This window comes from Microtus pennsylvanicus, chromosome 11 (genome assembly GCF_037038515.1).
Source record: "Microtus pennsylvanicus isolate mMicPen1 chromosome 11, mMicPen1.hap1, whole genome shotgun sequence".
Taxonomy (NCBI): domain Eukaryota; kingdom Metazoa; phylum Chordata; class Mammalia; order Rodentia; family Cricetidae; genus Microtus; species Microtus pennsylvanicus.
The window spans coordinates 6,978,135-6,990,454 of record NC_134589.1 but is presented as its reverse complement, the minus strand read 5'-3'; the positions used below and the strand labels follow the sequence as shown (position 1 = coordinate 6,990,454).

Sequence of the window (12,320 nt, the reverse complement as noted above, 5' to 3'; positions counted from 1 at the left end):
AAGAAAGCCCCCCTCATCATCTGCTGCTTGGCCCTCAGTGACCTGTAGAGTTGGCAGAAAACTCGAGACCTAGGCTTTCCATCTTAGACCTATCTGTTGTGTGTTTGTGTGGGTGGCAGGCCTCTCTCTCATTCTTCCTCTCAGGGTCTTGGCCACTGTCCGTCTCAGGAGCGTGTCCTCTGCTGAGAGCCAGGGCTGTGTGACAGACACAGGGAAGTATGCGTGTTGTAGGTTCTGAACCGAAACACAGGTATCACCAGGGCCTTCTGTCATGGCACAGGAATTTGGAAAATGCCACAGAGCAGGTCGGTTCTACCTTGTGGGGTGTCCGCTAGGTTAGAACTCTCAGTCGTTCAAGCCAAGGCAGACTGATTCACAAGTGTCACTGCTGCCTCTGAGTCTATAATCCTTACTGCCTCTGAGATGTCAGATGGCATCTGCCACCAGGTCCGCTGACTTCTCGTCTCTTGCTGGGCCATGCTACAGGCCCAACATTAGGGAGCCCTTGCCATAACAAACCTGAACTCCAGCATGCAGCTTCCTGACCCTGCTTTATGCTCTATTTCTGATTTCCAGCAATCTTGAAACTTCTATTTTATACTTAAAAAAAAAAGTATGTTTACTATTTTATTTCCAGTCTGGAACAAGCCATAATTTTTATTTTATTTTTTTTAATGTTGTAATAGGATTTATTTTTCTTCACAATGTCCATTCACTTTAGACACAGGGAAATGAGAAGACAAGTCAGCCGTCAGTTTAACACCCAGAGACAAACATGGGGACCTTTTGTTTTCTCATTCAGCATTTTCATAATCTGTGTATTTCTGGGGTACTTGTAGTAATAGAAACAGATAGCACTTACTGATTACTTACTATGGGCCAGGAGGTATGCAAAAATGTTGATTATATTTAATTACTACAATAGAGAAACAAGCATGATCTCATCTCACATCTTCAAATAGAAAATAACACTTATGGGGCCCGGGGCTGTAGCTTAGTGGTAGAGTTCTTGCCTAGTATGCACGAGGCCCTAGGTTCAACCCCTAGCACTGCCAGGATAAAAGAAGAAAAGAATGAGGAGTTAAGGTTGTGGAGAGCTTATGGAGGCAGGGAGGCTAACATCCATGCCTCAGTGCTTTGGTTGAGATAATGATGCCTAGAAGATACCTACAATGACTCAGCTAGCTAGTGGTCAAGTTAAGATTTTGTCCTGAAGCTCTCTGCCCCCAGGGTTCATGCATGTGTACCAAGACTAATGAGCTGGTAGCACACGGAGCTTCCCCTGTGTCTTCACTGCCTTTGGCTCCTTGTGCATCTGCCTGCCCTCCACTTAGACCCTGAAATGTCACTTTATGATAGAGCTGTGTCACTGACTGGCTGCCTCCCTCACCCTCCTAACACCCCACAATCTCATTGGTTCCGAGCAGGTATTGTTATCTCTTTCTGAAAGAGTACATGTTTGCCTCTGCCATTGTGGAATTGGAGTTGTCTGAGATTTTCCTAGAAACCTAGAATGACTGTAATCTGCTGACACTACCTTTGTACATCCTTGTCTTCCTTTCCAACACTCTTGAATGGGACACTCCTCCTGGCCCAAGCACATGAAAGAACATTGTACATTGCTGTACCTCAGAGACACGCACACTCACACGTACACCACAGTACCAATGAATGTATGTTTTAGGTAGGTGATGTTGACCACATACAGTAAACCCTGCTCCAAAATTGGAATGCTTTGTTCCCGTGCCATTGTGAAGAGCAAATTGCCATCCTCTCCCCACGAGAACTTGGAAATACGTCTTAGTTATGGTTTCTGTTGCTGTGAAGAGACACCATGACTATGGAAACTCTTATAAAGGAATAGCGTTTAATTGGCTTACGGTTCAGAGGTTTAGTTCATTATCATCATGGTGGAATATGGTGACATGCAGGCAGACATGGTACTGGAGAAGGAGCAGAGAGTTCTACATTGTGTGATCCACAGGCAATAGGAAGTGAACTGTCTACCACACCGAACATAGCTTGAGCAAATAGAGACCCCAAAGCCCACCTTCACAGAAGACACACTTCCTCCAACAAGGCCACACCTATTCCAACAAAGCCATATCTTTTAATAGTGCCATTCCCTTGGGGGGCCATTTTCTTTCAAACCACCACCAAAGGCATCCTGTTCTTTTAGCCAAGCCAACCTGATAGAGGCACCTGGAACTAGTTTCATGGGTGGACTTGTAGGCATTAAAGGTAGAGAAGATTGTCCCTGCCCCTGCATATACTACAACCTTGGTTTTCTATCAGTCTTCCACAGATAGGCAACTAGAGCATAGGTGTAAATTCTTTCCCACTGACCAGGGCCTTGTCTTTGAAGCTCTGGGCATGTCATACCTGGGTTGACTGAAGAGTTCGACTAGGAAATTATCTTCCCTAAGAGGGACCCCCAGAAATACACTCACAACACACACACACACACACACACACACACACACACACACACACACACACACCACACACACCACAATGCTTGTTCTTTTAAGATGAAGGGCAATCATCCCTTGGATTCAACATGCCTATGTATCTGGGTACCAATTCCTCAGTGATCTAGCTATCTGATGAGTAAGGACTTGGGTACCGGCTCCTATTAATGACCTCTCCAGAGTTGGTAGAGGTCCCTAGAGGAGTGCATTTGTATGCTCTCCAAGTAGACTTTCCAGAGTTGGTTGGAATAAATAGGAGGTAAATGGCTCCCTGGGAAGGTCAGTTCATTGTTGATCTTGGGCTGTGTTTATGTAAATTAACCCTTTATTTGGGATGCCCTAACTTTTCTTCCTTGTGAAAAATCCTACACCTTCTTACCCATCTCTGTATCGCTGCTTCTCTCCTGAAGGCTGCTCTATTTGGGTGTGCTGGACTGGGCAGGTCGTGGGAAAGATCTCTAGGCAGCTGGCTTGTCTGAAAGCCAGGCCTAGCCAGTGTAGGGAGGGCGGGCAAGAGAGGAGGCCTTTCTACCCTCCCTCGGTAGGAAAATAAAAGAGATAAATGAACCCTAATCCTGACCCAGGGGCGAATCCCAATAAAGATCCAGGTTAATTCTTCCTGTTGATCCAACCCTCGAATTCATTGTGAGAATTAGAGAGTTCTGAACACTAATTTGCCAGATCAGATCGTATAATTATCTTTTATAGACCCGAGTGTGATGTATGCTGGGTGTTTGTGCTCCAGGGGCTGAGTACCTGTCTATGTCTGGACTTTAGAAGTCCCTCCTGCCAGGCTTGAGGATTCCACATCCAGGTGGGGGTGGGAGCTACTGTGGTCTCTGTCTGTGATCAGGCAGACCCAATAGTGTTCAAAGCCCTCCCCTAGGGGGAAGACTTTCCCATGATAAAACAAGGAGGAGTTTAAGTGGAACTACAGGGGGAAAGGTGAACCCCATGCAAGGTTATGGTAGGGGCCAGGTATCTGGCCGGAGTGGGCATTTCCAGAAAGATCCCTCTATGAAGCAACAACGGAGCCTTCAACAAGGGTTCTCAGCAAAGCCCACCCAGTTTGGAGACTGCAGTGAACACATCACTTCCGGAGCACATTGTGATGGTCATGCTCTTATGATTTCATTGTTCCCTTCCACCATAAAAACATTAAAATTAAAGTTTTATGGCTGCGATGGTATAAGGATGATTAGTACCCAGGCCGGATCCGTTACCTAAACATTACTGTCATTACTATGGACATCACTGGCTCTGGTTTTGAAAGACATGAGAACATCTCTGTGGGCCCGTAAATGTAATTGTAGCACAGTGGATGTGGTGGCCTTGGGGATGGTTCTGGAAATGGGACCCAGGACTGTGGCCTACAGAGAGCTTCTTGGCCTATTTTGCAGAAGTCACTCCCATGGGAATATTTATTTATTGTAGTAAAAAGTCACAAGCATGGGATATGCGGTTCAAGCATATGAAGGGATCACGAAGGAGCTGATTTGGGTTCAGCGGCGTGGTGAGATCTGGTCAGGTGTGTGCTGCTAGTTGGCCTGCTTTGGAAGGTGTTCCATTCAGCCCCTGCCCATTGTCCTCCACAGTAGAGGGCAGAAAGGGCCATACTGGCATAGCGGGAGGTGTGGGCAAAGCTCAGCCGAGCTCCTAGGAGACATTCCAGCCAGTGTGCCAGGAACAGACTTAGTATCCCTGGGTAGTTGGGCTCTCTCTCTGGGAGGTTCAGGTGGCCACGCCTCTTCAGAGAACAGAGTGAAACAAATGACTAGTGGAATGCAGAAATCTCTTGAGATGCACAGCTGCCCAGACGCGGTCTCTGGGGCTCTGAGCCCAAGCTTCCCGCATGCCTCGTACTCCACGGTCCCCAGAAGGGGAGCTGCGGCTGAGAGAGGTTGTGGGTGGCTTGCCTGAGTTCCTGGGGGTGTGGGAGGATGGAAGAGGGGTGTCTTTGAGCTCAAGCTACTTACTCATTGTGTATTAAGGATTCCCAGCCTTGGGTTTCCCTGGGAACACATTAAAAATGCAGATTCTAGGCTGTGATGTTGTCCAGTGGGTAAAGGATTTGTCACACAAACACGAGGACTTGAATTTAAATTCCCAGAACCCATATAAAAGCCAGGTGCAGTAGTGTAGGCCTCTGCATTCCCAGAACTCTAGTGAGTGGAGAATTCTCGAAAGCTCGTGCCTCGGCTAGCCTGGTGTCGATAGCAGGTGAGCAGTGAGGGACCCTGTCTCAAACAAGGTGGAAGGCCAGGAGCCATGCTTGAAGTTGTACTCCAACCTCTGTAAGCATGGCTTGGCATGCACATCATGGCACATGCGCACCAGCACTCACAAGCACATACATCACACACACACAAAGATAAAAATGTAAATGTAGCTTTCTCAGGTTTTTTTCTCTACACCATGAATTCATTTTGAGCCACTGCCTCAGAATTTCTCAGGTTATCTGAGGAGGTTTCCTCCAAGTGCCCAGGTCTCACTGGAGACCAGTCAGGACCACTGGCATGGGATTAGGTCTTAGCATTTTACAGAAACCTAGAAAGAGGGGGATGGTTCCAGAGCCCCTCATTCCCCTCTTCATGACACTCCCTAACTCTCTAAGTTCAAGAAGACCTTATCCCAGGCTTCTGACCACTGCCCTCTCTATTAACTTAGCTGAAGTGAGACTTTATGGGGTAGTGTGAGGAATTAAGATGACCTCATTTTAAAATCAATTCAAAGCCAGGCAGTTGTGGTGCGCTCCTTTAATCCCAGCACTCAGGAGGCAGAGGCAGGCAAATCTCTTAAGTTCGAGGCCAGCCCCGTCTACAAGATCTAGTTCCAGGACAGGCACCAAAACTACACAGAGAAACTCTGTCTGGAAAAGCAAAAACAAAACAAAAACAAACAAAAAAACCAACCAAACAAAATAAATTCAGCTCCCTCCCAGAAGGAGGGGCAAAGCCAAAAGTGTCTCCATTCATCCGGGGTCTATCTTGAGTGAGTTTATAGGGTGTGTTCCACCCAGTAACAAACTGAGGATAGATGGATGAGCGGCCACTTTGTAGAAAACTGGAATGGGAATCTGTTCGAGATGCAGGGATGGAGGTGGAAAGTAGCCTGCCATTTTGTCTGCTCTCTGGGATTGAGTTTTCTACTTCTCTCAGTTGGCCAGTGAGGTTCCAGGTATAACACAGTTCTTCTGGGTGCAAGTGGTCAATTTGGTTTGCCCGCAGTCAGGAACTAATGCAGGAGGCTGGGATGATAGCTCAGGCGTAAGCCTGAGGATCTAAGTTCAATCCCCAGCACCACCGCCTATGTACAAAGCATTTATAAACCCAGTGCCAGGGAAGGTAGAGTCAGGACTGTCCAGCAAGCTTGCTCTAGATACCAGGTCCCAAGACCCAGATCCCAGTGAGAGACCCCTCTGCCCCCATGTCCACACATGCATATACACGTGCATCCCCAAGAACTCAAAAACACAGAGACTATTGCATTTGAGGCCCGAGGCTGGTCCTTGTATAAGTTCATGGGCATGATAGTGGGGTGCAGGCCCTGTAAACATCTCACTGGAGAGGCCCTATGGTGCACGAGGCCCCCTTCCCCCATCTGACCTAATGGCTGGTGGGGTTACCTGCAGAAGGCCAACCCCACCCTGACTTCAGGAACTCAGGGACCCCAGAGTGCTGGTATGTGAATGTGCGCTCAGCCACCCAAACAATCCTTTCTCTTGTGTGTGAAGGTTACCCGTTTTCCGTTTCAAGTCTGATTGTATTCTTTTCCCCTCTTGTCTGTCTTCTCTGTGTTTTCATTTGCCAACCTAAGGGTCTCGAGTGAGTTCTTCGAGCCTAATGGTGGGGAGGCTTAGAATGGGGCTATTATCTTTAAACACCGTTTGAAATTCTACTCTTCCTGGCGTCTGAATGAGATTGAACAGAGGCCGGATTTAAAGATTAAGTATCTGTTTTAACAGCAACAACAACAGCAACTCGGCTGATACCTGCCCATTTGTTCAGGAATTACCTGCGCTAGCTCACACCCCAGAAACCCACAAGGTGCAGAAGGCATAGCAGTTAGAGGTTATGGACTGGTGTTTACGGGAGTGTGGTGGAGGCCAGGTGTGGAGCCTGACGGTACGAACGTACTGCCCTGTTGAATGAGTTCAGACGTACAGTCGGTTCAGTATGCGGAAATAATGGGGTAGGAGGCTGTGTGAAAGGAGCAAGCGAGGACGAGGAAACCAGCCCCTTTGGTAAAAGGCTTGCCTTGGAAACCATGGGAACCTGAGTTCCATTCCCCAAATCTGCATAAAGAAAAAAAAAGCTGGGAGTTGAGAGTAGTGGGGAGGGTGACGGCATACAGCGTGAGTGTGCACACACATAGAAACATAAATGTGCACCTGCATATGGTGTGAATATGCACACGTGTGAATGAATAGACATGGGTACACACATGAGCACGCACATGAGAGGTCCCACTCCAAACAGAACAACTCAGCATTCCAACCATCCATTATTTTGCTATCAATGTCCATTGTTAATAACTTGAAAAATATCAGTATTCATTGTAATGTCTGTTTATGTTGAGTTGATTCTAGGTTTAGTTTATTATTTTTTGAGAGATGTATTTCTTTGAAAGTAGCTTCGAGTTTGTTGTGACCCCAGTTGCATGGATTTCTTCTGAGATGTGGTTTCGCTGCATATTGAAGGATGCTCAGCAGCTTTCAGTCAGATGAGGTGGCTCGTGCTTATAATGTGAGCGCTTTGGAAGCTGAGGCAATGGTACATGAGTTCCAAGGCCAGTCTGGGCTGCATAGTGAAAACCTGTCTCTTGAAACTGCAACCCTTAATCCTCTATGCCCCTCAAAGGTCTGACATTCAGGGTCTACCCCCAGCAATGACGAGTCTGATGATGGTGTGTCCAGTGTTGTCCTGCTTACAGATTTAACCCTCCCCTTCTCATTTTAGGTAAGACCAGAGGTTTCTGTCAACGGTGGAGCAAGGACAAGAGAAAGGTGAGCTGTGAGTGGCTGTCTCCATGCAGCTGTGTTCTTTCTGTTCATTCGCTTTGAAGGTGGAGTTGTGTTCCCTTGTATGGCCCCGGATGTAGACAGGGCCCTAACGCTCTGGGTGCCTAGCCGGAGCGCAGGCAGCAGGCAGGGGTCTTGCCGTTTGCTGTGGGAGTGGGACTAGACAGTTGTAAATAAATATAGCGTGCAGTTAATCCAGGCGAGGCTGTACTCCGGGCTCTCCTGGTTGTCACTCAGGTTCGTGTAATGGCTCACACCTCCTGGAGCGCTAGCCGATAGGTTACAGTATGCCCAAAGGCCAGACAAGGAAATTGAGGGATAGTCACATGCCTGAGATGGTGTGGGTAATTTGGGAGAAAGTCAAGACTCAAAGTCAGGTCCGTCCATATCATTTGCTTTTCTATACTGCCCTTTTGCAGCATAGAACAGCCCCTTTGCCTTCCCACAACAAGTTCTTGCTGCCTGTCAGAGTTCAGAGCAGGGACAGTCTTGCAGTATGCTGGGAGAAGCACCAGGCAGGTGATTCCAAGCCTGCACACCCAGGAGACAGGCGGCAGGTGGACCACACCTGTTGCCTTTCAGGAGCACAGAGACTACCCACAGGATTAAACGGGATCTCGGAGCTTTCTGGAAATCTGCCGACCCAAGTCTGGTCCTAATAATGCTGGATGTAGAACACATGGCCTCTCTCTTTATCCAAGAGCTGGCTTTGCCTGTAACTGTCTAGGCTCCTCCATCCAACGTGGTTACAGCAATTCTGGCCGTAAATCTCAGTGGTGGGTCCTGAGTGGGAAGCTCAGAATACGGGCAGCTTTGACAAGAGACACTAGATCACCCCAGTGTCTCCTGCAGAGCCTGGGGAATGAAGCGCTGGTGGGGGAACAGAGCTGACACCTGACGGCTGAGGAGAGGAGGATGGAGTGCTGCTCTGCCTGGTTCCTGGGACAGAGGCCACGTTTGACAAGTGGCAGCAGCTTTTCTTGTTTTAATCTTGGCAGTTACGGATCCGATTGCAAATGAACTCCCTTAACGTGGTTGTGCTAAGTCTTGCTCCTTGGGAGACCAGGGATTGAAGAAAGCAGGACCAAGATCTGCTGGTGTGCAGAGTCCTGACAGTCCTGGCAGAGAGTTCATCTCCCAGCCTTCTTCATCCCTTCTCCCCAGTCCCTCCTCTGGCTTTGGGTTTTGGGGAACCAGCTGGAGTACCCACGGTGTGCTCTAATCTGGGGACTCCCGTGTCTCCTCCTAAAGTAATCAATCCTGATTGCATCTTCCCTGAGCCTCTTTCTTAATCCCGATATTCCATGGGTTACTTGATGCCTTTAAGAAACCATTTATTGTCCCCGCATCCATGTCTCCTTGGACACATTATCCCATGACCCATCATTTCCTAGTCCCCTGCTTTGTGTCTTACCTATAAGACAAGATTCTTCCTGCTCTCTGCATCCCTGCATCCTTTCCTCCTGCACCATCAGTGACCATCACCTTTATGTGTGCCCATAAGCACACATGTCCCATGGGGCTGGCTGCCCTGTACCACCCGTGACCATTACCTTCATGTGTGCCCATACACATACATGCCCCATGAGGCAGGCTTCTCCTCCTGCACCACCTGTAACTATCACCTTCATGTGTGCCCATAAGCACACATCCCATGAGGCTGGCTGCTCCTTCACCTGGTCCTTCAGGATTCACCTGCAATGCTGCTTCTGACTCCCCTCAGGGCCATAGGCAATAGGTGTGGAAGAAAAGGCATCTTGGGTCTACATATCCTGTTTCCCAGCTTTTCCTATGGGGATCCAGGGAGCTCAGAGAAGGTGCCTGGATGACAGGGGACTCCCTAATGAGAGCATGACTTTGTACCAAGTGATTGTTGTTGAAAGATTTTATTTTATTTTTTAAAGCTGTTGTCTTGTCTTGGTAAGTGGAGGGCTGTGTGCCTGTTGGGGTCAGGGGTGGTTAATAAGTGACTTGAGGGGATTTCCAGGCAAACGGTGGGTTCTGCCTTCCTGCAAACACTCCTACCCTTTATCAGACGTCAGGCTTCCTCCTCAACCCAAAGGCCAGAGTATTCCATAGGTGGTAGTGATGATGTTGATGAGCTGGAAAGCCGTGGCCACATCTTGGGAGCTCCCACAACTGCTGACTTCAGAATCATTTCTGGCATTGGGGTCTGGACTTAATATCACCCCCAACACATACACACACGCACACACACCCTTGCAGGTCTGTCGGCAAAGGAAACGGGAACATGAATAAGAGGAGAGTGACCAAATGCCTTTGTTCTCTTGTTCTGAATGTGTTCTGACATGGATACGTGCTAGGGACATCTGAGGGACACCTGACAGTGACACCATCAGGCCCCAGAGCAGCTAACAATGCTGAGGGTGCTCCCGTGTAGGCTCCTCAAATCTCGGAGGGCTGCCCTTGTCTTGCAGCCCCATGTCTTGCTCTTCCCTCTGAGAGTGTGCAACTCGACAGCTGTGGAGAGGTATGGGGTCAGCCATCACGGTACAACAACCATCAAGGCGAGAGAGGCTCAGGGTGCCACTGCCCCCCTCCCCAAGTTAACATTGGATACAGAGGGGCTTTCTGGAAATGTGCACTTGCGCATTGGCCTTGGTGGTGCTTAGCAACTGTGTGATGGAAGTTGAGCCTGTAAGGCAATGAAGTCTGGTGTCTATTTGCGGGGAGGGAGGAAGAACTAGATGCATATCATGACGAAGCCTTAGAAATGGTTGCTCTTTTGAAAATACTTGGAGAAGAAGAGAGGAATCGTGGCCTGTGTGTTCCTGCCAAGACGAGGGCCAGGTGTGTTTCTGGGCAACTCCTGAGGCTACCTCACAGCCCAGTGCCTTTCCCTGTTGTTTTAGTAATCTTACGGGATTAGAGTGCCGCTCTGCCTACTTCCTTTCAGAGAGCTGTGGCATCACTGCCTCCTGGCCCCCAAGGCTCCTGTGGAGTGTCAGCAGGAGGACACCTGTTGTAACTGGTGAACAATCTGACACCCTGGGAGGACATGCCCTTTCCTCCGCTCCATTGCAGAGGCGGGGGAGCGGGAGCTGCCACTCAGATGACAACTTCCACCAGGCAGGCGGTTGAGAGGGGAAAGCTGGGAGCTGGAGCAGGCATCCTTAGTGCAGGGGTGAGCTCAGCCAGGGGCTAGTGTCATCCCAGGGATTTGGAGATGGAACTTCCCCATGGGATCCAACTGTGAGTCACTGCGGTTGGTGTCCCTGCATCGAACTTCTCTAGGCCTCCCACTCTCCCCTGGGACATCATGGTCACAGGTCAGGGCTAGTGACTCATGGGTACCTGAGCCAGCTCCAGGGGTGGAGTCTTAGTGTCTCATCTCCTGGCATGCGGACCCTCGGTGTGATGGCCACAGTTAGGCTGGCTGCCGTCTCAGAAGCTGTGTGCAAGATGGGTGGACCAGCGGAAGGCCCTATCACCCTGGGGAGGTCAAGCAGAAGCTGCAGCAGTGGCAGAAGCTTTTCAAAAGGCTGTGTGGGAAGTCTGTGAGGCAGCAAGCTGTAGCCAGTGGGGTGAGTTTGGCAGGGACACCTGAGAGATGAGGAAGTAACTCAAAGCCTTGGAGTACAGTGCTGGGCGCTGAGAAGGTAGACCAAGCAGAGTTTATGCAAAAAGTCCAAGCAAGGCTGCGCTGGCAAGACAGCGCTTTGGCCCGGTACACAGACCGGCTATCACCTCCCAGGCTTGAGTTTCAGCTCCGAGTGAAGGAATCATTTAATTTGTTCTTATTGTTAGCCCACGGCTGTCCCACCTGAGGGTGACACATCTGTCCCACAAAGCAGACAGTGCAAGGCGGAGGTAGTTGTAGGGTCAGAGAAAAAGCGGATCCCCAAACATGGAGGATATGTGGTGGCGTTTTAAAAATGCCCCTGTCTTGTATTTTTATGTCCTCCTTAGTGTCTGGTATTGGAGCGAAACAGGGAGAAAGACTATGAAGTTAGGTGACTAGGGAGAATGGAGGATCTGGTAGGATTTGGAGGAAGGGCGAAATCATGGTTAAAATACATTGCATGAAAAAATTAAACAAAAAAAATCCATAGGAACATGTGGAAAGGATTGTCCGGGAAAGCATGCATTTTCCTCTCCTCGGGAGGCCTTTATTTAAGTTTCTCTCAAGAAGTTTATACCAGAGTGACCTCGTGAAGCCGAATACCTGACACTTTGACTTCAGTGGTCACCCAAAACGCAGTAAGTAGGCAAGCTGCTCGGGTGTGGGACTCAGTTTACTTAATGCCCGTCTGCCTTTTTCAAGAGTGATGAAACTGACCCACGTACTGCATGTTTGGCTTGGATCCTTCAGCTCCTAAGTGCTGGACCTTTATATTCTTTATCTTCTGTATGTGTTGTGTGTGTGCGGGGGCAGACATGTTCAAATACGGATAAAGAGGTCGCAGATGGACCTTGGGGGTTGGACCTCAGGTGCCTTCCAGCTTTTGATTTTTGTATGTATGTGTGTGTGTGTGTGTGTGTGTGTATTTGTACATTTTTATATCTTTTGGGGGACATCATATGCATGGAAGTCAGAGGACAGATTGTGGGGGTTGATTCTCTCATACCACGTGGGTCCTGGGGGCTGAGCTCACATCATTAGGTTTGATCATAAGCACCTTTATCAACCCACTGAGCCATCTCTCCATTGCCCTTTTTCTATTTTATTTATCTTTCACTTTTTTGCTTGAAAGTTAGCCTTCTGTTGGCCATAGTTGAGACTAGCTGACCCATGAGCTCCAGGTCCTCTGCTCTCCGCTTCTCATCTCACTGACTCTGGGATTGCAGACTCGCATGCCATGCCTGGA

The 12,320-nt window shown here is 48.8% G+C and overlaps 1 long non-coding RNA gene and 1 other non-coding gene across 2 annotated transcripts in view; both read left to right on the top strand.

The window, feature by feature from the left end:
- Window positions 1–12,320, top strand: part of LOC142859709 (uncharacterized) — a 159,928-nt gene that overhangs the window by 127,294 nt on the left and 20,314 nt on the right. Inside the window, exon 2 of the long non-coding RNA XR_012912234.1 lies at window positions 7,430–7,476. This is a non-coding gene — a long non-coding RNA (uncharacterized LOC142859709). The remainder of the gene's footprint in view (window positions 1–7,429; window positions 7,477–12,320) is intronic.
- Trnat-agu (transfer RNA threonine (anticodon AGU)) lies at window positions 984–1,055 on the top strand. The gene has a single exon. It is a non-coding gene; the product is annotated as a tRNA-Thr (tRNA).